We start from the raw sequence: 23,331 nt of genomic DNA on the forward strand, positions 1-23,331 counted from the left end.
ACTGTGCCTCCTTATGCCAACAGTGAATGTGGCCGTATAACCTTTCAAATTTCATCATTATCAGACTCAACTCACAGTATGTTTTTCTTCTACAAAAATGTGGGCAGCAGAACAAGAACTTTCCTGTATTTTGGCAACAAATGTCTCCAGAAACATCGCCTTTAAAATCATTATTTGTATGTGACATAAAAAAATCTATTCCAAAGAAGGAAACACAAACAGAGAATAAATTTCCATTATTTTTTTTCAGAGCAATTTCCTAGTTTAGTTATATAAGATGGAAATAGCCAATGTCTTTTTCTAATGTGTCTCTAATCTCTTCTTCCCTGCCTCTGTTGTCAAAAAAAGTGATATATCTGAAGTGCAGAGATTCATTTCAATCTACATTGTAAGTAGCAGGGCAAAAATCTTGTTATACAGGTTTATATAGCTATCCAAATGCAAGTATGAAAACTTTTTCCTGAAAAACTGCACTTAATTTTATTGACTTCAGTGGGATTTAGGCACATATTTAAAATTAAGTATGTATTGAAGAGCTATCCTGAACTGGTAACTATATGAACAGGGAATGAACAGATATGATTTTCTTTGAGTGCAAAATCAGAGAATTCATAATATTTGTTAGTATTCTGGAGCCAATCCAATGCCCACTGAAGTCAATGAAGTCTACATATCAATTTCAATAGATATTGAACTAGGACCCATAAATACATTCCATTGCTTTCATGTTTATTGCTTTTATTTTTAAAAAACAGAATATGTCAAACTATGGAATCATAATTTGTATCTATGTTAAAAAATAGCTGATATAGTTTGATTGGTTATTAAAGGTAGTATTAATATCAGCGTTTAATAAAAATGTCAGTGTTTTTTTCTTTTCTATTTTGTTGCTGTTGTTAAAGATACATAGTTATTTCTTGAAATCTTCTGCACCCTCAAAATGGATTTTAACAGGCTCTTACATTAGTTGTTTTAATTAATATCATTAATCGTCTGCCTTTGGAATAAACATGTCACCTAAGGCCAGGTTTATAAAGGTATTTAGGCACCTAACACACTGAAATCAAAGCATGAAATCAATGGGAGTTCGGTGCCTAAACACGTTCAAAAACTTGGCCCTAGAGCTTGTCAGGAAATTGTCAGAATGACTACACAAGGAATACTCAGATCTCAGTGGTTCAGGAGCCAAATTAGTGATCAACATTGCTCAAAAGAGCCACAGTAGTGTGAATAACTGGGGAATATTTAGTTTTTATACACACACACATTATTCTCACAGCAAATAACTTAGTGCAAGTTAATAACTTAATTGATTAATAATATAGTAAAAGCATCCTGATTCTCAGCTGGGTTAATAATTAAATCACACAGTGTTTTGATATCATGCTGCAAAGAGCTGCAGGAGACACAGTAAAGAGCCACTTGCGGTTTGAGTCTGAGTAGCACTGCACTGTACTTTAGGTCATCTTCTCATTTGTTACTTTTGTCACCAAGTAGTACTCATGCTCAGAAAGTATCTAAGATACTTCCAGGAAATGCCTGAAAATCTCAACACATTCCTAAACAATTTAGTTGTCACTTAAAAAGGAGATATCTATAAAGTTAGCTAACACCTTTAAAACATGATCACTCTAAATTACAAAAACAGTGTTAAAATATTATTTGTAGAAGTGGCTACTCTGTAAGTCTACTAGATAGATGTCATATCTCTTTGCAAAGTGCTTCTCTTTTAATACGCCAATTTGTAATGTTCAACAATGATATGTTCTTTTAAAGAAAAAAAGCAAATAGTTGGGGGAAACAATTATAAGTTACCCTTTTATCATTATTTTTATTCCTGTTATAAAGTTGAAAACCTTACTCCCTTGGGTATGCATCTGTCTGTGAAAGTACAGGGACCAAGTTATCAGAGCATTGCTAATGCAGCTGTATTTGATCTCTGAGGAACAGTTTGTGTCATCATGGAGCAAAAGTGCTGGTGAAACATTTATCTAGATAAAAGACTTCAAGCAGTTAACCTGCTCAGCAGAGGCAATGCAACCAGGCAACAGGATAATGACCTCTACCCAAATGTGGAAGGTATATCAATTTAATACCATGGCAGCTAGACAAAAGATAATGGTAGCTCAGCAGGAAAACATTAGCAAGGCTATAACTCTGGGTACTGTATGTGAACAGAATGATTCAGAAGTACAATGCAGCCTGGTATTTTAACTTATAACAGGGATTTTTAAAGGAAATTTATAATTTGGTTTATACTTGCATTTTAAACACTTCATTTTTCTCTTCCAAGAAAAAAATCCCAATGAAAGAAATCTACTGTATGGATAAAAGTCAGTACTACCAGTACTTCGATACAAACACCATCTGTCACTTGATGCAGGAAATGTTGGAAGGCCAAGCTATTTCTTACCTAACTTTATTATGACACTACATTTTAACAAACTAGCAAAACCTGATGAGCCTTGTTTAGCTAGCTGAACCAGTTCTAGGAGACAGATTAATCAAATTTAGTATGCAAGTTTATTTAGGTTTATAACAACTTGAATTGTTTAGCATGACCTTCTTTTAAAGGAAAAAGGAACATTACATTGTGTTTTTGCTGTACAGTACATCTTGTATATATAGGTGCCATTCTTTCACTGACATATAGGAAGTTTGGTTTTTAAAATATTTAATTTTAAAGTAGTAGCATGATCCGACCTGCATGTTTATCTAAAGATCTTTACTTTATGACAGAGATTTTAGTCTGTCAGGTTTCCTCTACACATGGCAGGCAGCTGTCAGAACCAGTGTGAAGGGTGAAGGGTCAGTGCAGCTTCTCTGTTAAATCACAGGGTTCCATCAACATCTCAGAATTCCTGCAGAGTGGGAGCTGGGAGACCACAGATTAGAGTACACTGGAGTGTGTATATAAGGTCACTTCACGTCTATCAAAGTGAAATCAAACTGGTAAGCTGTACAATACATTTCACTGTGTTCTGTGTTCAGTGAAAGTAGCAAGAAAATGGCCATGTGTGTAGCAGACCACAGTTTAACATAAAATTTCACATTGTCTTTTAAACAGATGGATTTATTGTTTGCAAAGACATGTTGACTGTATACACATCACATAAATGTGTTGACTGAGAACTGTGTTTCATAAATTCTTCATGTCAGACACTGAAAAATCAAGCACTTGTTGTTCAAGCAATTGTTTTCAATTAGACTGCAGAAGTTAAATAAATATTAAGTATAGGAACCAGATGTTTACATTTACTGAATTCTATGGACATAAATTTAGACGTATTACTTCTGATAGATGTACTTCAGTGCTTTCCCATAATGTGGTTTAATATCTCCTAGACAAACTTCAAATGTATGAGATCAGTAGCTGTATCATCCTAAGGATCAGTCTCGCCTTAAAACCGCCTCTGTGACTGCTGGCCCACAGACGCCTCTTAAATGTCCGAGGATAGGCTGTTCCTTATCCTAAGAGTGTAAATCCTATTTGGACAAAACCATGTAGTGCTGTTTTGCACATTAGCTACTTCCCCAAGCCTTCCCTCTCCCAGGGATGAAGTCAAGGGTTTTTCTTGCCTGAATGCTGTATCGGGCTTTTTGGAATCAAGCCCCATCATCTATATACATGTATTCCCCCATCATGACAGTATCTGGACACCTATTGTAGAGCCAACTGAGCAAAAATGTGTCCCTTGGCAAAACAAAATATATACTGGGTATCTGATATGAAGAGATTAAATGGACAGTACAGCACAGGATTTTTGCTGCCCGAGCTCTGGAATGATTGTGACAAAGATCTCCCTAACGGTCAACATAGAAGCGGAAATTTCCACCTCTGGTGATCATGGGCAGGAGTCGTGTTCGGCAAAGGATACATTGGAAAAGCGTTTTAACCAACAGAATTTGTCTAATTTTAAGATAAAAAATTGTGATATATGAGCAGTTTTATGAAATTTCAGTATTTTCCCACAGCAACGTATATTTTACGGTCTGGACAGCTGGAAAAAAAATTGCAAAGCTGAAGTCACTCTAGATCACATGGTCAACAGGAATCTTGCAAATTCCTCAAGAAAATTTACCAGCCTAGGTGAAAAATAATCTGCTAGCCCAGCCTTACCAAAAACACCAGCACATGCTACCAACTCCCATATAAACACATGTACTCACTCCCACCCACATGCTCCTGGTCACATGCACTCTCACATTTGAATGGATGGATGCAATCACATCCCCTACATGTTCTCTTTCGCACACAAACTCAGATATCTTGCGCCTGCAGGAGGAGGCAGCGTGCAGAGCCGCCTGCCGCGTCACCACTTAGGAGCAGCCGGAGCCTGGGACAGGTTGCCACCTGTAGGGAGCCGCCCGATGTGAATGGCCCCTGGATCCAGCACCCCGTACCCACTCCCCAACCCTGCACCCCCTCCTGCACCCAAACTCCCCCCCTCTTAGTTAACCGGCATTTTTAACTTACTAGCATCCCCCAATCCCCCAACATGCCAGATAAAACAACTTTTACTGTACATCCCAATTCACCCCCATATTCCAGCTTGGTCACCCTTCCATTCTGACTAGCAGCTGCAAGTGGCTCATGGATAGAGGGTTTTCTTCTGCCATAAGAGCTAGAAAAAGGTAGGTGAGGGGTTCGGTTTATTTTTTTTTCTGGATGAAAGTGTAGATTCTGAATAAAGCTTCCTATTCACCCTGGGCAAGGAGGATATTTTGCAAGGCTGATCTAGAGGAATAAACACAGGCCAACGTTACAAGAAGTTCTAAGTTCCATTCCCACTTCTGTTGCTGACTGACCTCAATCATCATAGAAATGTAGGGCTGAAAGTGACCTCAAGAAGTTACCTAGTCTAGCCCAGTGAGCTGAGGCAAGACCAAGTGTAGCTAGACCATCCCACCAGCGTTTTTTTAATTGTTCTTAAAAACCTCCAAAGATGAAGATTCCACAATCTCCTGGAAGCCTATTCCAGTATTTAACTATCCTTATAATTAGAGAGGTTTCCCTAATATTTAACCTAAATCTCCTTTGCTGCAGATTAAGTGGATTACTTCTTGTCCTACCATCAGTAGATTTGGATATCAATTGATCACCATCCTTTTTATAACAGCCCTTAATATATTGGAAGATTTATTAGGTCCCCCCGCCAATCTTTTCTCAAGACTAAACATGCCCAGTTTTTTAACCTCTCTCATAGGTCAGATTTTCTAAACCTTTTGTCACTTTTGTTGCTCTCCTCTGGACTCTTTCCAGTTTGTCCACATTTTTCCCAAAGAGTGACATCCATAACTGGACACAGTATTCCAGCTGAGACCTCACCAGTGCTGAACTGAATGGGATAACTACTTCCCATGTCTTACACACAATACTCCTGTTAATACACCTCAGAATGATATTAGCTTTTTTCACAACTGCACCACATTCTTGGCTCATGGTAAATTTGTGATCCACTATAACCTCCAGACGTTTTACACTGACCTAGAAATGTACAATGAGCACAAGTAAATCAGTAAATATAATTGCTCCCATTTTACAGATGGGGAATATTGAGGCTGAGAGATTAGAGCTTTCTGTGAGAGTTGCTTAGGGATCTGCCCTTGGTCCCCTTCTCTTCTCCCTCTATACTTTACCTCTGGATAACCTCATCCGCAAACACAAATTCAACTACCAGGCCTATGTGGACAATTCACAGACCTGTCTCTTTCTAGCCAAACAAAAGTTTCAGCCTGTAACTCTGATATCTCCTTGTGAATGGCTAGCTATCAGCTCAAACTCAACAGCTAAAACGGTGCTCCTAATCTTCCCCCTACAAGCCTTCCTTCCTACTTCTTTTCTCAATCATTGTGGACGACACCACCACTCTGCCTTAACCTCGCTGTCATCTTCAACTCAGGCATTTCTCAAAGTCCTCATGTCAAGGCTATGTTTAAGTCTTGCAGATTTTTTCTGTGCAACACCTCTAAGTTACAGCCTTTCTTATCCATCCACACAGTTACAACTCTGATCACCTCAAGTGGCAAATACTGCAATATCCTATTCCCTGGCCTTGACAAATATGATCTTGCTCTGCTCATATCCATTCAGGATACTGCTGCAAAGATCATTTTTCTAGCTTATCACTTTGAACATGTCACCGTTCTCTTTGCATCTCTCCACTGGCTCCCCTTCTTCATCATATTTTATCCCCCTACCTATCATCTCTCATTCAGTATCAAAAGGTCAACAGTGTACAATAATACAAAGAAATAATAACAACTTAAACAACATTTCTGAAGTCAGAGAACAAGTCAGTGTAAGTCATGAAACCCCTCTGAATCTCAGTCTACCCCTCTGAAACTTAACTGATGTTTGTAAATGTCTGTATAAATGCAAAATATTAAGGCCACGTGGTGGCAGGTGTTGGGAAAAGAATTCAGGATCCCACGGTTCCCAGTCCTGTGCCATTCCTCTGGCCATGTGGCTTCAGAGGAGAGATGGGGAATACCACAACTGCCTCCACATTTCCATGAGAAACCAGCTTTTCAAAATTTTGCATTCTTCATTGTGAATAATTTTCAATCCCCTGAACTTTGGTGAAAAACTTACATTCCAAAGTGGAAGTAGGGAGGAAAGGGGTGCAAAATGTCACAATTATTTGTCAATAATGTTCTCACCAACCTCACTTTCCAACTCAAAGTTTATTTTAAAACCATCATGGCCCAAAGGTGCATTGCTTCCCTCCAGAAGGACTGCAAATAGGTTTTACTCTAACACTAAGGCTTTAACATTTCTCATGGTTTGTGTGGTACCTGCAGGGGACGATAGAAATTATGGTGCATGGAAGGCATGCAATTCATACGCATGAATTCCCTGCTTCCCCAATTATTTCTGTAACTCCACCATGCACAGAACAGTTGGTGATTTCTCTTTTCCTGGGTAGCATGCCAATTTTTCCTTTGGGTAGGTCAGCCTGCTACATAACGAAAACATAGAGCCCAGAAGGCTCCTAATGTAGTTCCAGAAGCATTATAATTACATCAGCTTTACTGTAAAGGAAAAAACAATACAACAAAAGAAAGTTCCACAAAACAAATAGCAAAACTTACAAGAAGAATGAATGGCTCAGTGGATTTGTAAGGATATACAAACGTTCATTTCAGGTGACAATGTTTGAATGTGGTGAACATTCAGTAGTTTGTCCAGTTCTAGTGGGCAGGTACCATCAACGCAATTTGACACCCTTGGTTGATAATCTCAAGAGAAGCCAAGGATTAAATGGATCATCAAAACTCAGCTATTCTTACACTCCTGCCTGTAGTCTGTAGACACAGAATGCATTGGTAGGGCAGTATAGGTAAGCTTCTAGTGGTCATGCTGTATATAGTTTGTTTTAGAAAATTTCAATGGCCCAATGTGATCAAATTTATCTTCCACGAACACTAACGATTCACTGAAAACATTTAAATGACTAATTGCCAAAATATGTTCTCATTGAAAAGGCTAGTTATTGACACTCCTAAAATTAAGAACTTTTCAATAATTATATACTGGAGCAAGCCAAGCTTATAATTATTCTATTGGGCTGGTGAACTAATACTATTACAAGTCATTATTTACATGTTGTTAGAGGCATATGGCAAATCTAGGTCATACCATTTTATAGTTTGTGTATTACTCATTTTTAAAATACATACAGAAAAAACCTATAACTTCTTTTCCAAAATTAATAAGGGAATCTCTGATTAAAAACTTCCACACGAGCCTGGTATTTATTTACTCAATTTACTTTAAAATAAATAAAAAAATGAATTTTATCTCAATGTTCAGTGAGGTCATGTCCACCAGGATTGTTAGGATAAAGATATTCAGTCTTTCATCATAGACATACAACTTTTAACAAGAGTAATCTCTAGCTGTTAAACAACAATGCCTTCTCTGTATACCATGTGTGGTAATTTAATCATGCAACAAAATATCTGTACAGCAATCCAGTGATAATATTGAACAATGCTCATGAATTCAATTAATTTTAGGAAAATGTAGCTTTGATGCTCCCAATAAAGTCTGTTTTCATTACATCTATATAATAAATAAACTAGCCCCTCACTATTCTTCGTGCCTGTTTAAATGCAAACAAAATATTTGCCCAAAAATCCAGTTATAGAAGTTAAGTGAGGACAAAAAGTACATGAAGGTACCTTTATTAACAACTTTCAAAAGAACATAAAAATAACATTTGTAAATATCAGGAACTTTTCTGGGAAGTCCTTAAGCATAACTAAAAAAAAATCCACTTCAAATTTTCCTTCTGCTTTCACTCCCAGGTATTCCCCTTCTCTCTCCATTTTCTGTCATCTGCTTTGACAGAGACAAAATGTCAGTAAGAAAATTAAGGCTGCAGGGAGGCCTTGTAGTGGCAGAGTTTCCCTGCAAGCTGCAAAAGTGGGAGATGACTCCCTTAAAAAAAATAAAATAAAATAAATTAATAACCTAGTCCTGGACTAGAAATAGCATTTCTATATGTAAAAACACGATGGCATTCAAACCAGATATATCACATTTCTGAAGGACTAGAAACAGGACCTTCTAATGCAACTGGTAAGCAGAGATTCCCCACTTCAAAATTGTGCCAACACTTACATCTATTAGACCATAAAACTGTGTCATTTTTTAAGTGTAGAAAAGCATTTTGGAGGTATTTCACCTTTATTAGATTTAATTTTTCTCTCTCCCTGACACAATTGGATTCACATCACCTGGCTTTAAGGTGGAGAGAGACAAGAACAAGTCACAAAATTTGTTTGTAAAAATCTCTAAAACATTTATAAAATAGTTTTTCATTAAAATATGTATAATATACAGAAAACATGATGGTGGGATTAGATATAAAAGTTTTAGCAACATTAATTTGGAATGGTTGTATTATTCACAAGTGGCATAGCCACAAATAAATTATGTAGGTCACCCAAAATGATTGCTGATGAAGCCACACCAATATGCATTCCATATATAGTAGTACGTTTTCATAAGAACACAAACACAAATATGCAAGCCCATTTACACATGTACAGTTTAAGCAGGGAAATTCCTGCACATGCTTTGGAGTATCTGTATGCCTAAAACATGCTCTTCTAAAAACTGTGCTCTGACCTCTGTGCACTGATCAACTTGTAAGTAAGTAAATATTATAGAAAATACAGATGTGTACCACAGAACGAATGCGCCATTACTGGGGAGAATACTATATCTCATTATAGTTCAACAATGTTGATGATGGTAATAATAAATAATGCTTGCAAAGCAAGGTACTATTCAACATGAGTAAGGATGTCAGAATGTGGTTGATAGCTATTAAATGTGTCCTATTTATTGTGCAAGTTCTTTTCAGTTAGATAAAGCATGTTTTCACAAACTAAATGTTATGGATCCGTAAATAATCAAACAGATTGTGTATGCTAGGTACAACTGTGCGTAATACTTGCAACATAACTCTGGCCTTTTGCAATGTTGTTATAACAATCTTGGGGTTTGTTGTGACTGTTGGAACCAAGTGGCATAGGGATCACTGAAGAGCGATCACAAAAATACCTCTCTTTCCCTACGGTCCCTCAAGCAGCTGGGATCAAATAACTCTCTCTCAGCTGTCTCTCTTCTAAATAAAAATATCTTCCTCACTGTACACGTATCTGTGGCAAGTTGATGTCTATTTCCTCTCTACTGTTTTGTTTTTCAGACCCGCAACCTCAGATCACAAGGGGTACTGAGACTATAAAGGGCCTAATATGATGTTTTACAAACTTGACTCAGATTGTTTAGGTAGGTAAGAACCAGAGGCGGCTCTACCAATTTTGCCGCCCCAAGCAGTCGCTGCCGAAAGCCGCCGCGGCGGGAAAAGCAGTGGGGCTGTCACCGAATTGCTGCTGCGGGACACGGACGGCCGCCCCATTCTAAATGCCTCCCCAAGCACCTGCTTGGAAAGCTGGTGCCTGGAGCTGGCCCTGGTAAGAACGTGGGTTCAGGAGGACCTGTCTTCTTTTGTTTAAGAAACAAAGGCATTGAAGAATGATGCAGATAATGATCACAAATAGAGATAGTAGGAATGAATCATTACCTAACACCAAATCTAAATACCTTTACTATATAGACTATGACTGTTAGAAATTCTTGCTGAGCTTTGCTATTTTTGTGCTACTGACAGATATTTTTAGTTGAGTACAATGAATCCACAAACACTACTAGATCCAAATATATTTTTTCCACTTTTCAGCAACAAGTAAAAGTTTAAAAATGTAGCCACTAATCAGATGCTTTTATGGATTCACAGTTGACTATGCTATTGATAATATCCAACCAATACCTCTGTGAAAGAAACATACTTTAGTTAGTTAGGATTTGATCAATGAACTGATATACTGCAGTTTATGGGCTTGAGTCTGCTCTTACTAACACTCCACTTTGGTTTCAGTGGAGACATTCCTGATTTTCACTAGGTTAAGAAAGAGGAGAATCAGGCTCTCTGATGTTATATAAAGTGTATCAGTGTACATGCACATCTACCTTTACTTGTCTTAAGTGTGCCATTTTTAAAAAAACGTAATTGTCTAGCTTTCCACTTGTTTCATCCATTTATCACATGACGATTGCACATAAGCGTACAGGATTGTAACAAAGATACAAGCCAATTTGGGCTATGTAACTGCTATTCTAATGCTTAATGATATGTATACATAAATGCTTGGAATATATATATTGTGGGTAGTTTTATCAGCATAATATATACATATAGTATATTAGTCAACAGTACAGTGGAGAGTTAAGTAGCGGCCTAATTCTGCAGGCCCTTGAAAGAGAGAACAAAGATCTTGAATGTGCTGCAGGAGGCAAGGAGAAGCCAGTGTAAGGAATGAAGGAGGTAAAGGAAGATGGCTTTGGTGGCAGCATTTTGGATGGACTGGGGGAGGGTTGAGGTTGAGTGTTGGGGTGGAGAGAAGAGAAAGTTGTAGAAACTAAGGGTTTGGAAATAGGGTTTGATGTTGGGAATATGATATGCTGGAAGAGCCACAAAAATGCTTGTTCAGTGAATAATGCTGTAAATCTTGAGACTCTGAGGGAGTTTAGGTAAAAAAGTGGACAGATTACTTCAGCTACAGTGCACAAATGCAGTTAAATGATCAGAAACCACATTTATCAAAAAGGGTATTTTAAACTCCAGACAGAATAGATTAATTTACAAGTTGTGTAGTTATCTGAAGCTAGTTTTGAGTGTACTTGCGTTTACTAAATTTCCTGGGGTTCAGTTGTAATCATTTTGCTACTGTTCTTTACTTCTTTTTCTTTATGAACTGCAGCCTGGGTTACTAACATTTATTCCTCAATAATAATGACTGGGAAATGTCTAAGCGCAGGATATAATTTGTTCTCACCAAGTTTCCTGTAGGATTTGTTTCTGGGCAGTAAAACACAACAATCTTTTAATTAAAAGAATGTGTGTTTGCTACTTTGTAGAAACTAGGAAATGTAGTTCATATAGTTAGATAGAGTGTTCTATGCACACCATGCTTTGATTACCTGTGATAGTGAAATTAGAAACAACTAAGCATTGTGTGTTTGTGCTCACAAAGTAGGTAGTTAGATGTCCAATTATTACCACTGCATGTGCCAATAACTGCACGTGCAATTTAGGTCACTTACACATTTATTTAACAGATTGGCTGGCCTAGTCAAGTGCTCAGACATCTAAGGGTATGTCTACTCAGCAGCTAGGATGTGTGATTCTGATTCCCAGCTCAGGTAGACATGCAGGCACGAGGTTTTCTGGAGCAAGTGCCTAAAACTAGCAGTGTGTTTGAGGTGGCTTTGGCCACGGCTTAGACTAGCCACTAGAGTACTTACCCAGGGGCAGGATTGTTCTTGGGCCGCTAACCTGAGCCTCTGCCTATGCTGCTGAAGCCACACTGCTATTTTTAGCATGCTCGCTTGAGTGTGTGTGGAGGAATCACACCTCCCAGCTGCTGTGCAGACATACCTTAAGTGACCTGAACTGCATTCACAAATATTTATGGGATGTGTGCACTAAGCTGAGCTTGCAAATTGCAGATGCACAAAAGAAGGCCAGCGTTTAAAAGTCAGTCCCTAAAGGATATCCTGCAAGATATTTATCTTCTTTTGCAAAACTGTAGGGGAAAAATAGGAGATAGGGTTGAGACCTTTTAAAAAACTGGGCCCAAAGTGTATTAAGAAGGCAGTCTGCCTCTGTGGGGAGAGCGGGGGAAGATAGTTGTCTTCTCAGAAGAACCATCTTTTATTTGTATTAATCTCAAAACCCTCTTCTCCCACCTCAGAACTCGCTGCTTGTGAAAGCACTATAGTGGGGGTGGTGGTAGTAATATACCTGGAGGAAAATTTGATTTAAAGATGACTCAAAATGACGTTTTCAATTCTCTGCCCTTTTTAGGCAGGCTTATCATGCATAAACATTAAGTGGCAAGGGAGAGATCCCTATCTAACTTTGGTGCCTTGAGACATAAAAATACTTGAGAAAAAAAGAGAAATTCCTTAGTTCCCATCTGTTCTCCCCCTCCTCAGTGAAAATCAACCCTAATGTCAGTCGTTAGTTATAGCTCATAGTTTTCAGCGGGCATGACACTAAACTAGCATTTTCTGTTTTTAGTTAACAGCAATGTGAAGGTGCCAGAAAATATTTGTCAAAACAGTGACGTTTTCCATTTACGAGTGCTGCTTCCATAGCCAAATGACCGCAAGATCAATCTTGCATTACAACCTTAATGCAAAGCACAAACTTACTGAATATACTGTTCCTGCTGCCAACATATGTTTGCTGAATATTAAATAAAATGTTCACAGATATTAAAAATGTCCAGATAAAAGTTTTTTTTATGGGTAAGATTGCTGAAATTCAACATGACTGCCCATTCTTTATGGCAGCCCTGAAGTGTACAGTTTAAATACTTAATCTTTACAAGATGGTTCTAGACAGCACGGATCTCATACATACTTTGTTCTTGTTCTGTCTACATTTGAAACAGCAAATATTTCAACCCGGCACCTTTATTCCTATTAGGGTTAAAAAGGTAACCTGCCTTCATAACGATAATTTACTAGGCCTTACTTTTCTCTTCAGTTCTTTTCTCAGTTAATTTAATATAAAGGCACAATTGCCTGTGTCTTGCCATTTTTCCAGGTGGACTGTCAGGAGAAATATACTATAACAGCAAGATGTGTAATATTGAAATACTGTGGCACATGTGAAGAATAACTGTATGCAGATGGAAAAAAGACACATGCACAAATCCTATTCCATGTTTCAAAGCCTGAGGATGTAAACATGTGCAGGTGAGGTCCACATGGATGTGGGAAGATACAGGCTTCCTCTCATGTCTGCTGTATGGCTGCTACTCTCTATAGGGAAGGGGTGGAAGAACGGTTGGTAGATGTGTAGTTGCAAATCCATCACTGCTTGCTTCTTACCCATCTTCTGATCTGATCCTATGGCTGTGTGGAAGGAGCCTCCATGGAGCACAGTTCACTGGAATGAGGATGAGGACACTTGGAATGGGCCATTACATTTTGGGCTTACTTTTGCCGTGACTTCAACAGAAGCAAGATCACTTCTTTTATCTGTATATTTCATAGATTAAATATACAGATAAAAGAAGCCTATTTATTTATTTATTTATTGCGGATCTGCATCTATATTCAGAAAAGCAGGCTCTAGAAGAAGTTCCTGACTCTAGAGAAAGTCAGGTCCATTTCAAAAGACCTGGCTCTAGAGAAAGGTATAATATGATCCAATGGCTAGAAGTAGAAAGTAAACAAATTCAGAGTGGAAAAAAGGCATACATTTTTAATGGCAAGAATAATTAATCATTGGAACAATTTACCGAGGGTTATGGTGCATTCTCCATCGACAATTTTATATCAAGATTGGACGTTTTTCTAAAAGATGTGCTTTAGGAATTATTTTGGGGACGTTCTATGGCATGTGTTATACAGGAAATCGGACAACACGATCACAAGAGTTCCTTCTAGCCTTAGAGTATACAAATCCATGAGAAGTACAAAATTACTCTTTCCCCTCAGTAGAAGGTAGGCAGTTATTATGCTGCTGTTTTCTCCGTTGAGTTGTCTGTTTTGAAGGGCGATTGGAGGAAAGCTTTGAATTCTGGTGGGGACTTCAAAGGTGCTCAGCCATCAGGAGCAGTATGGAAAACCTACTGAATTAGCACACTCAGCAGTTGAGCAGTTCCCAGCAAGTGCAGCAACCTCCCCTGGTGGTCTTATGCCACTGGGGACCTATACCACGGTTTGTGTTAACATATTATGGTGAATTAAGCATGAGTCTGCCCCATGGACTATTTTAAGTTATATGCAAGTAGGGATCTACTCAAGCAACACAATTCAGAGCTAGATTTCAAACACCACAAAGTTAAGCGTTTACTTGGATTTGGGATTTTGGTTTGTTTGGCCAATTATAAAGACAAACTATGTGACAGATGGATCTGGGATTCAGACCACCTCTGAAATTCCTGGAGGTTAGTGCAAGAGATTTATTTTTAGCACATAGTGTATTATTCAAGTCTACTACAAAATCATGCTGGATAGGGGATGTGGTAGGATGGACAAAAGTGGGGACAATAAATAAATGAAGAAGAGTATGTCAGGAAAAAGAAAACAACAATCCCAAAGTTTTGCCAAGTATCAGAACAACTGGCAATGTAACTGAATGGCAGGGTCTGATCATTTCCAAATTTTTCCGTATGCAAGTAATAACCATAACTTACTGGGAAGCTGTGCACATTGTGCATTGTTTGGTTACAGTCTGTATGTTTCCCAGTCTTCCTTAAGGTTGATAGAATAAATTTACTGTGTGCTAGAAGCTTCTTTTTTGCTGACAGAAACCAACTACATTTTGTTTCTTTTAAACGAACCAGTGTACTTTTCACTCCATAAATCTCGTATTACTTCCTTCCTTTCCAGTTATTCTTCACCAAATTGGGAGGCATTCTTAGCAAAAGTGGACTATGGTAGCAGAAGTAAAACAGCAAATCAGGGTGGAAGCTGCATGAGGAAAGTAAATCAAACAAAAGCAACAAGGTCATTGTGATCTAACAAGATTTATGGGGAAAGTAAGGTGCATATAGATTTAATACAGAGCTGGATAAACATTACATGAAGGAAAATAGTATTAAAAATAGGCTAAACACTAACAGATGATTTGGGAAATTAAGTACTAGTTTATATTCAAGATAGAAAGACACTGCCAGATTTGCAAGTTTCAAATGAGACACAAGTTGGAATAACAAGTGATAATGAAATACAAACACACAACCTGAAAGGTAGAAAATGTGGAACAACTTAATTAAGGAAAAATCACCATCTCTTCAGCACCGAAAGAAAAACTTGCCTTGCAAAATATCAGCTGTAATGCAAACCTTTTCAAACAAATATTTGAAAAATTCCTTCAGCTGGTTTTAAGTGATAGGAGTACAAAACAAATTCAAATGTCACTGGCTGCAGAAGCATCTGGTGTGTATGTAGAATTTTTAAAAGCAGCTGTAGTTTCAATGAGAAATTTGGCAAACACTTAGTATAATAAAATACAACCAGTTTTTCAGACTTTTCCAAATGGCTTGAATATGTATTTTTAAAATACTTGCACGGTCATGTAGAGATGTAAAAAGATGTAACTACGATATTATTTGGGTCGGATACAAAGCCTGGCCAGTGTATCTTAAAAGGATATTATAGTAAAAAAGAGGGTGTTGAATTTGCAAGTAAATTTCACACATTATGTATGAATATAAATGTGAACAGTAGGTGATAATGAAATGCAAGCAAGTAAATGCACATGATAAATCAGAGACCTTTGGGAGATGGGACTGGGGCAGGGGGGCTGAAGGGGAGGAAGAATGTCACATTAAATGTACCTCTCGAAAGTTTAAGTTGTACCTAGGTAGACTTAATATTAAAATAAAATACACGTGAAGAAAGGGATCTTGGGCAACAAAGGATGATACCAAGAAGGTATGGAGGCAGAATGTATATTCATAGTAATGACAGAAAATGATATGCATAAACAGAGGAATTATATGTAAGACAAGGGGAGATAATGCTTCCATTATACAAAACAACAGTTAGGTCTCATATGAAATACTGGGGATTATACTGGTCACCAAGTTTAACAAAGATTTCCACGTCTTAGAAAAAGTCCAGAGGATGTCCCACAAGACACACATGGTATCTGAATAGAAATCATTCCCTCTGGGGAATGGCTTAAGAAAATGGATATGCTTGGTTTAGAAAAATACATGCTTGAAAGGTTTGTAAATAGTGGTATTGTACAAATATATAAAGGGGCCACACAGCAAAGAGGGAATTCACTTAGTTTCATTATAGGATCATTGTACAATCTGTGGACATAAATTATAATAAGGAGGAAAATTAGATGAGATATCAGGAAGAGCTTTTTCACTCAAAGGCTTCTTAGAATACACAGCCCAGGCTTCTCTGATTTTACCTTCCAAATGGCAGTGGATGGTCTAGAAGGGCAAATATTTCTCTTCATCTCAGTTATTCTTGCTCCTAACCTGCCTGCCCATTCAATAAATAATATTTAAAATTTCTTTAAAATGGAGTATTACACACATGCCCCCACCCTACGAGAAACTGGGTCACTTTCTTCAGAATAGTTCTAGTTTATTGGAGACAAACTACACACTATGGAAAAAGAGCTGCCATTACATACAAATTTATCTGATAGGATCTATAAATGGCAGGCACCTATCAATTTCAGGATCATGCTGGTGAGGTCTGCTCTCTTCCTTTTCCTATCAGACGTGGCTTTCCGGTGGCAAGCAGAAGCAGAGTTTGATGTCCTATCATGGCCTTCACTGCACTTGAAGGATTTTCATATTGTTTTATTACAAAGTGGGTTTAAAAAAATAAAGCACAATAAATACAAAAAGTGTAAATAATTAATATTATAGCAAAAATTGACCAAAGACAGGCACTTAAGAGTTAAGGCTGTTAATGTGATTGCACTTGTAACCTTAGATGTTAATTGTTCTTTCACAACAAGACTGATGCTCCATATTTGGTTTATCTTCATTCTGAATATTTTGATTCCAAGCCCCAGGGTAGGGGGCATGTCTGGGTAGAAAGAGGCCTGGCAGGGGCATTCCTGTGCCCTACTTAATACCTGGCTTTTGGAATGATTGCTGGAGACCTATGGTAGCTGCCAAAAAATCAGGGCAGTCTCCAGGCAGCTATAATCTGCAGCAGGAGATCAGCCTGGCTTTGAGTTGGTTGAGAATTTAGGGCCTAATGCCACCTTCGCCAAATATATTTTAGGTAGCATGTAATGGAAATATACAGAACTTATGGTACATTAGAAGCTGAACATGAAATACAAGAACAAGGAAGATCAATCTTTAAAAGGTATATGTAACATATAATTGGCAATTTTTTTTAAAGAGATTCTCAACAGTATCTATATTGCATGTGTATAACATTACAGGGAAGGATTTTAGAAACAGGCATTCTCAAATTTTTTTTTTTAACTGGCTCTCAGGCACGTTGTGCCGCATACATGGCACTCAAAGGGTTAATTACACAGCTGAGTGTCGGCTTCATTTACTGCTGAGAGGAGAATGTTGTAATTTTTTGGATTTATGAATTGCTTAGGTCAGTCAGCATCTTGTGCACAACAGACTCTGTCTAGATCTATTCCTTACCTGCTGGGCAGAGACAATTCCCTTCACACTTGGAACCCTGAAGCCCTTTAAGCTGCTTGCTCTGTAACCTTGGCAGCTGGGCCTCACACAATTCTTCATCTTTTCCAACTGGGCCTCACTAAATAAAAACTATGGTCCCTTGTTAGCCAACAACTGAGCGTGAAATCACGACATTGCAATCCCCTACTCCACGAGTCAATCAATTTTTTTTCATTACAGATTTGTATGCTAGGGTCAACAAGAAGAAGAAAACGTATGGAACAAAACGCACATAACAGAACAACAAGGGGGAAAAAATAAACCCTATGCTCCATGCTGGGTAGGATATACGACACTGAACTGTTTACAACAGGTCATAAATCATCACTGAGAGTACAGTGTTTAGCATCCTATCCTAAAGTTTGACTATTACTTTAAAAAGAACAGATTTTAACATTAAGTTGTCGGTAATTGTAAGTGAAAGGGTAAGTGACCGGGTGTAAACTGCTAAATTTCCTGGATAATATTTGTATTGTATCAGTAGTTGAGATTAATTAATTAGTTACGAGAAGGATTAGATAAGGGTTTGCTGGCTAAAATGACAGAATTTTAGCTTAAGAGTCTGCTCCACAACTACACCCAGATCAGGAAACTTGTTTACAATATAGTAGTCCCCTGGCCGAGTTAAAGCAAGGTTCTAATTTTGTATTGTGTGGTACATAGTATCTTAGCTGCTTTCCTGAATCATGTTAAAGCCTTAGCCCAAGCCTTAGATTTGAATAAGCCCCCAAACCTCATATCTTAACATGCCTGAACCGTAGACTTATGTAAGGCTTTGTCATAGTTCAATAACACAGTGATGGCCCCATCTACATTGTAGATTGGAACTGGGTTTTTACTAGGCATGCTTTAACACAATATGTTTGTAATGGTAGTACAGACAGGGGGCAAAGGTCATAATGTGAGACCCACTGATATATGCTCAATATCTCCATCTTAATTTCTAACAAAATTCACAAACCCACCGCACATCCTCTGTGCAGCAAGACACCAGATACGCATTACTGGGACAACAGAAAACCCAGTAGGTTTTCCAAAATCTGGACTCCACAATTACGGCAAATTTCAACACTTAAAATAATTTCTGCAAAATCTAAAATTGTTAAAATTAGCCATGTTCTATTGTGAAGAGAGCCTTCTCCATGTGAACGTTCATAAAGCTCTGTTGCCTGATAACCTGTCCTTGCAGAAAATTGTTTTCAGCCAAACAATAGCAGTGTGAAACGTGAACCTAACTCAGTGATATGTTACCTTTAAAGTCCAACTGGGGAACACTTAAATGCTGGCAAACTTTTGGTGGTAAATAAATAATAAGTAATATTAAGCAACAGCAATTTATGACCCATAAGACAGCCTTTATCAGAGGCAGAACTACCACTTATATCCATGGGGATTTAGGGCAGTACTGCATATGGTCCACGGACCCAGCTGCTCAATTCAAGTCATTTTCAAAAAGCTCTGGGCCAAATTAATAAACCCTCATGAAGCCAAGTGGGATTTAGAACAGGGAATGAATTTGAATCCACATCTTCAGGCTCTTTCTTCCTCTGTTATAAAATCCACTTTTTTCTTCAAAGAAGGATGTTGCTGTCTTATTGCTGAGGCTGGATGATGCCCATTCATCCTTGGAATTTTACCATTTTATTTCCCGTATCTCCTTGTGTAGCAGTCACAACTGACAATGGGGCATGTCTCTGTTTTTATTTATTTATTTTAACTACCCCTACAAGCCAGCAAGGTAGTGCTGTGGAGTCGAAAGGCCAACACTTAACCTCTAGTGATTTGCAGATGCCTTTGTATTACCTAGAACTTGATTCTTCTCTTACACACACTACTTTTAAACTGGCATAACTCCACTGACCTCAGTGGAATTATTCCTGATTAGACTCATGTAAGCATGAAGAGAATCAGAATCCTTATCTCTCACAGAAATGGAAGTTGAATCTAGGCTGAAGATTGCTAAGGTCTCCCACTGTGCTACATTAAAAAGAGATAGGTTTCAGAGTAACAGCCGTGTTAGTCTGTATTCAGTATCACAGTGACTTAATTCAGTTTTATAGCATTTTACGAAAAAATTTGAGATTCTCAAACTGCAAAGGTACAAAAGAAGTCAACAAAAAGTAGGAAAGTTCCTTTCAATTTTCAGCAAATATCAACGTTTTTCCGCTACAAGTTTCCATTAGTTTACCAGAGGTCCAGGTCTAGGCTGAAAAAGAGACCAGCTCATCTCCAACTCCTGGTTATTGTTCACAGCAAAGCAGATGAGGAAAAATTTAAGTACTAATACATCTTATTTATATAGGGCTATCTGCCAATGGTACCCAAAGCACTCCACTGAAAGCAGCACAGAAAAATACCATTCCAGGTTAAAATGACTAAAAATCCTACCAGATTAAAAATAGACCAAATAAATCAGAATGCAGTTGGAAAACAGATTCAGGAGGTGCTAATGGTGACTCTATAGTTGTGGCGGAGTTAGTGAAATAAAGAGGTCCCTATATACTCTTTTAAAGAAGGCAAACCTCTGGCATGTGTCAAGCCCCACAGTATGGTATTCCCAAGACATGAGGCAGCAGACTCAGATTCAGTACGAGCTATACCTCTTATGCTCTTGCAAGTTTTTGAGATCAATAGCTCCATGTCTATTAACCTCAAAGGGCAAAAGAATATACAGTAAAGAAAGCCTAAAATTCAGAAACTTGCTTAGAATCCAGGACTTTAAGACTTTTAAAATAATTGACAAATTTTTGAAGTCTATCCATGTGACAACAAGCTGTCAATAGCACATATAGAGCAGCAGATAGGCAAAATGCCTGCTGCCCACTCTGGCAATAAGTGTAATGTTGCACTGCATACTAGCTTCAGACAATAGATCACCCTTTTGGAAAGCCCATTACAGAGTGCCCAGAATTAATCTGATTTGGGTTTTTTCCCCACCAACATTTTATATATACAGAATATTTTCAACTCTCATCTGGGGTTTATTTTTGTATTAATTACCTCAAATTATGAAATTTCCTAAAAGTTCAAGAAAGGAGAAATAAAAGATTTTATGTGGTCCTTCTCCCTCTAGCCAAGTCAAAAAGAAATGCTCCATCAAACTGCTTCACCTTTCATCTAATCCAAAGAAAGAAGAAAAAATAACTCAAAGAAAAATATAGTTCTCACTTGGAAATTTATTTTGTTCAAAACAATACATGTTATGATTTTGTACATAGGGATAGGTGTTTCGCTCTCTGTAAATTTGTAGGCATTATGGTTTAGAAGATGATTTCCAGTGTACAACACTAGAATTCACCCACCAACTGCTCTTAAGAACTCAACTGGCTCCTAAGATTTCTTGCTGAAGTCTTCCTTGTGATGAATTGGCATATGAGCTTCTATGTCTTTTTTATGTCCCAGTTGGATTGGGATGTGAATGTGTTTCCTTCATGCTAAGGCTGAGAGACAGAACTAAGATGATTGGTGAAAGGGTCTCCAAGTACTGAAGGTATTTAATTGACTTACTTGATTAGTGCTTTGAGGTTTGATTCTTCACTCAGATTGTCCCATTTCTTGGGGATGATGAAAAAGATTGAGTACATCCCAAAGGAACACCACAAGAGACAACCGACTTAATGACTCCTGTCTCAGGTTGATGTTTGGACAGTGGAATGTCTTCAGATTTCTGGGAATCTCTTGGTCTTGAGAACTGATGGAACCATCTTGACACATTCCAGGCAAGCTCTAGAACATAGCTGCTGGATATTATTTCAAACACCCATTTGTCTGAAAGGTTGAAATTTGTACTCAGGTTTATCAGGCCGTTATTGAATGGCCTTTTGTTTCAAGATGTCCTCTGACTACTCTGGTCTCTTTGGAAAGCTAGATTGTGGCTTCCCCCAAAACTCTTCCTTTCTTTCTCATTGAATTGCTTATCACTACGGAAGCTGGCTATGAGATTAAGACATCCAGGTTTGGCGGTTGAAGTCACAGATGCCTGCATGATATCACAGAACTAGCGAATTACCTAAGTGAGTATACCATAAGGGAATGACATCATCATCAGAAGGGGACCTTACTTGTCTTTGCAGGCAGTAATCTTTCTAAATGCCTTGCAAACCAGCAACAATGAATCTGGAAAATCATACTGGGGATGAAAAGGCCCAACTGTTTCTTCTTGTTTGTGTTACGACTGACAAAAGTGTTCCCCTCCGAGGAAATTATGGAGTCATTTGTGTCGTCTGCCATTATTGAGTCCACACTGGAGAAAGTGATGTATGGGTTCCTTTGCTCTTTTTCTATTATGATATTTGATTGATCCCATTTCATTTTTAAATCTCCCAAAAAAATACTATGGGTAATTTCTCCTCTTGCTGAGTTTGAAAACCAAGTGCCCTGATTACAAGCTTTGACAGTCTTAAGCATATCTGAGGCTCTCTTCTTGGGTTTGAAGGGCTATTTTGCCTAGTCTTACTGGCTGGCTTTGCTCTATCAACGTTAAATTCACACAGATTCAGAACTCCAGGTTGTGAGGGATCATAGCTGTAATAATAACACCATTAGAATCCATGGGGTATAACTTTTACTAACCTTGACCCATATCATGTGCCTGAAGCCAGGAACTTAGTAGCACTCCTGCGTATACCACTTCTATTCAATACTTGTCCATCCCTACCTTTGTTACTGACTGATAGTCTCCATTGGAGGGATTTAGTTAACTCTGGAAATATTTGCTTGTTAGAGACAGAGTCACTCACTCTGCTGATCATAGAGATCAAGTCCAATACAGCTGAAGTAGCACTCTGGGACATTATTGTCATCTGCAGGTGCAAGGACTTTGCCTGCTTGCCTGTGACAGCATTCCCAAGGAAAGAGAGACCTGGCTTTTCCATCATCTCTGTGGTTGGGGCCCTCCTCTGCTCACCACAGCCAGTGTTCCCCTAGACGAGAGTGATGGGACCTTGATTGTCATTGTCCACATGGGCGGGGACACTGCCTGCTTTGTTTGTTTCTCTGTGCAATAGTATAAAGCTCTCGCAGCTATCATTTGTTTGCATAGGTGGGAACCCCACCTGCTTGCCCCTAACGGTGTTCCTCCTTTAGCTTCGTCCTTTTGGCTTCCCATTGTCTTCAGATTCACATGTGGCGGACAGAGCTCACTGGAAAAGGTTGTGTAACAATGTTGGAGTTCATTAAATAACAAACAGGGAATGAGAAAGGAACAAAACTTTACTAAAACAAACTGGAGAATGTCTTTGGTGAACTGCTGCACACAGCCATGCTATGTTCCCAGCCCCTGACTCCAAAGCACATCTCCAAATTCCTACACTCACAACATAGTCCCTTACAAGGGAGCATCTCCAAATCACAGTCTTTCATAAACATCTCTCTACAGGTTGGTTTCAGGAAGAGCAGAGATGATATTTTGCCTTTGGTCAGGTATGCTTAGCTTTTGACTCCCTTATGAGTGGCTACCCAACAGGGGAAGTAGAGGATTCAGCACTGTGGTAGCAAAGCCAATTAAATTAAGCCTCCAAAAGGCCCCAAAGTGCATCTCTACCAAGAAAA

At 38.4% G+C, this 23,331-nt stretch overlaps 1 protein-coding gene across 4 annotated transcripts in view; it reads right to left on the minus strand.

The window, feature by feature from the left end:
- CDK14 (cyclin dependent kinase 14) overlaps positions 1-23,331 on the minus strand; it is a 501,539-nt gene that overhangs the window by 27,220 nt on the left and 450,988 nt on the right. The window contains exon 15 of one of the 4 annotated variants that reach the window (XM_073334006.1): positions 13,874-15,067. The exons of the other annotated variants lie outside the window; for them this stretch is intronic. The gene's annotated coding sequence lies outside the window, so the exon portion shown is untranslated. Of the gene's footprint in view, positions 1-13,873; positions 15,068-23,331 lie in introns of those variants that run through there. 4 annotated transcript variants of the gene reach the window in all.

This window comes from Lepidochelys kempii, chromosome 2 (assembly GCF_965140265.1).
Source record: "Lepidochelys kempii isolate rLepKem1 chromosome 2, rLepKem1.hap2, whole genome shotgun sequence".
Classification (NCBI taxonomy): Eukaryota; Metazoa; Chordata; order Testudines; family Cheloniidae; genus Lepidochelys; species Lepidochelys kempii.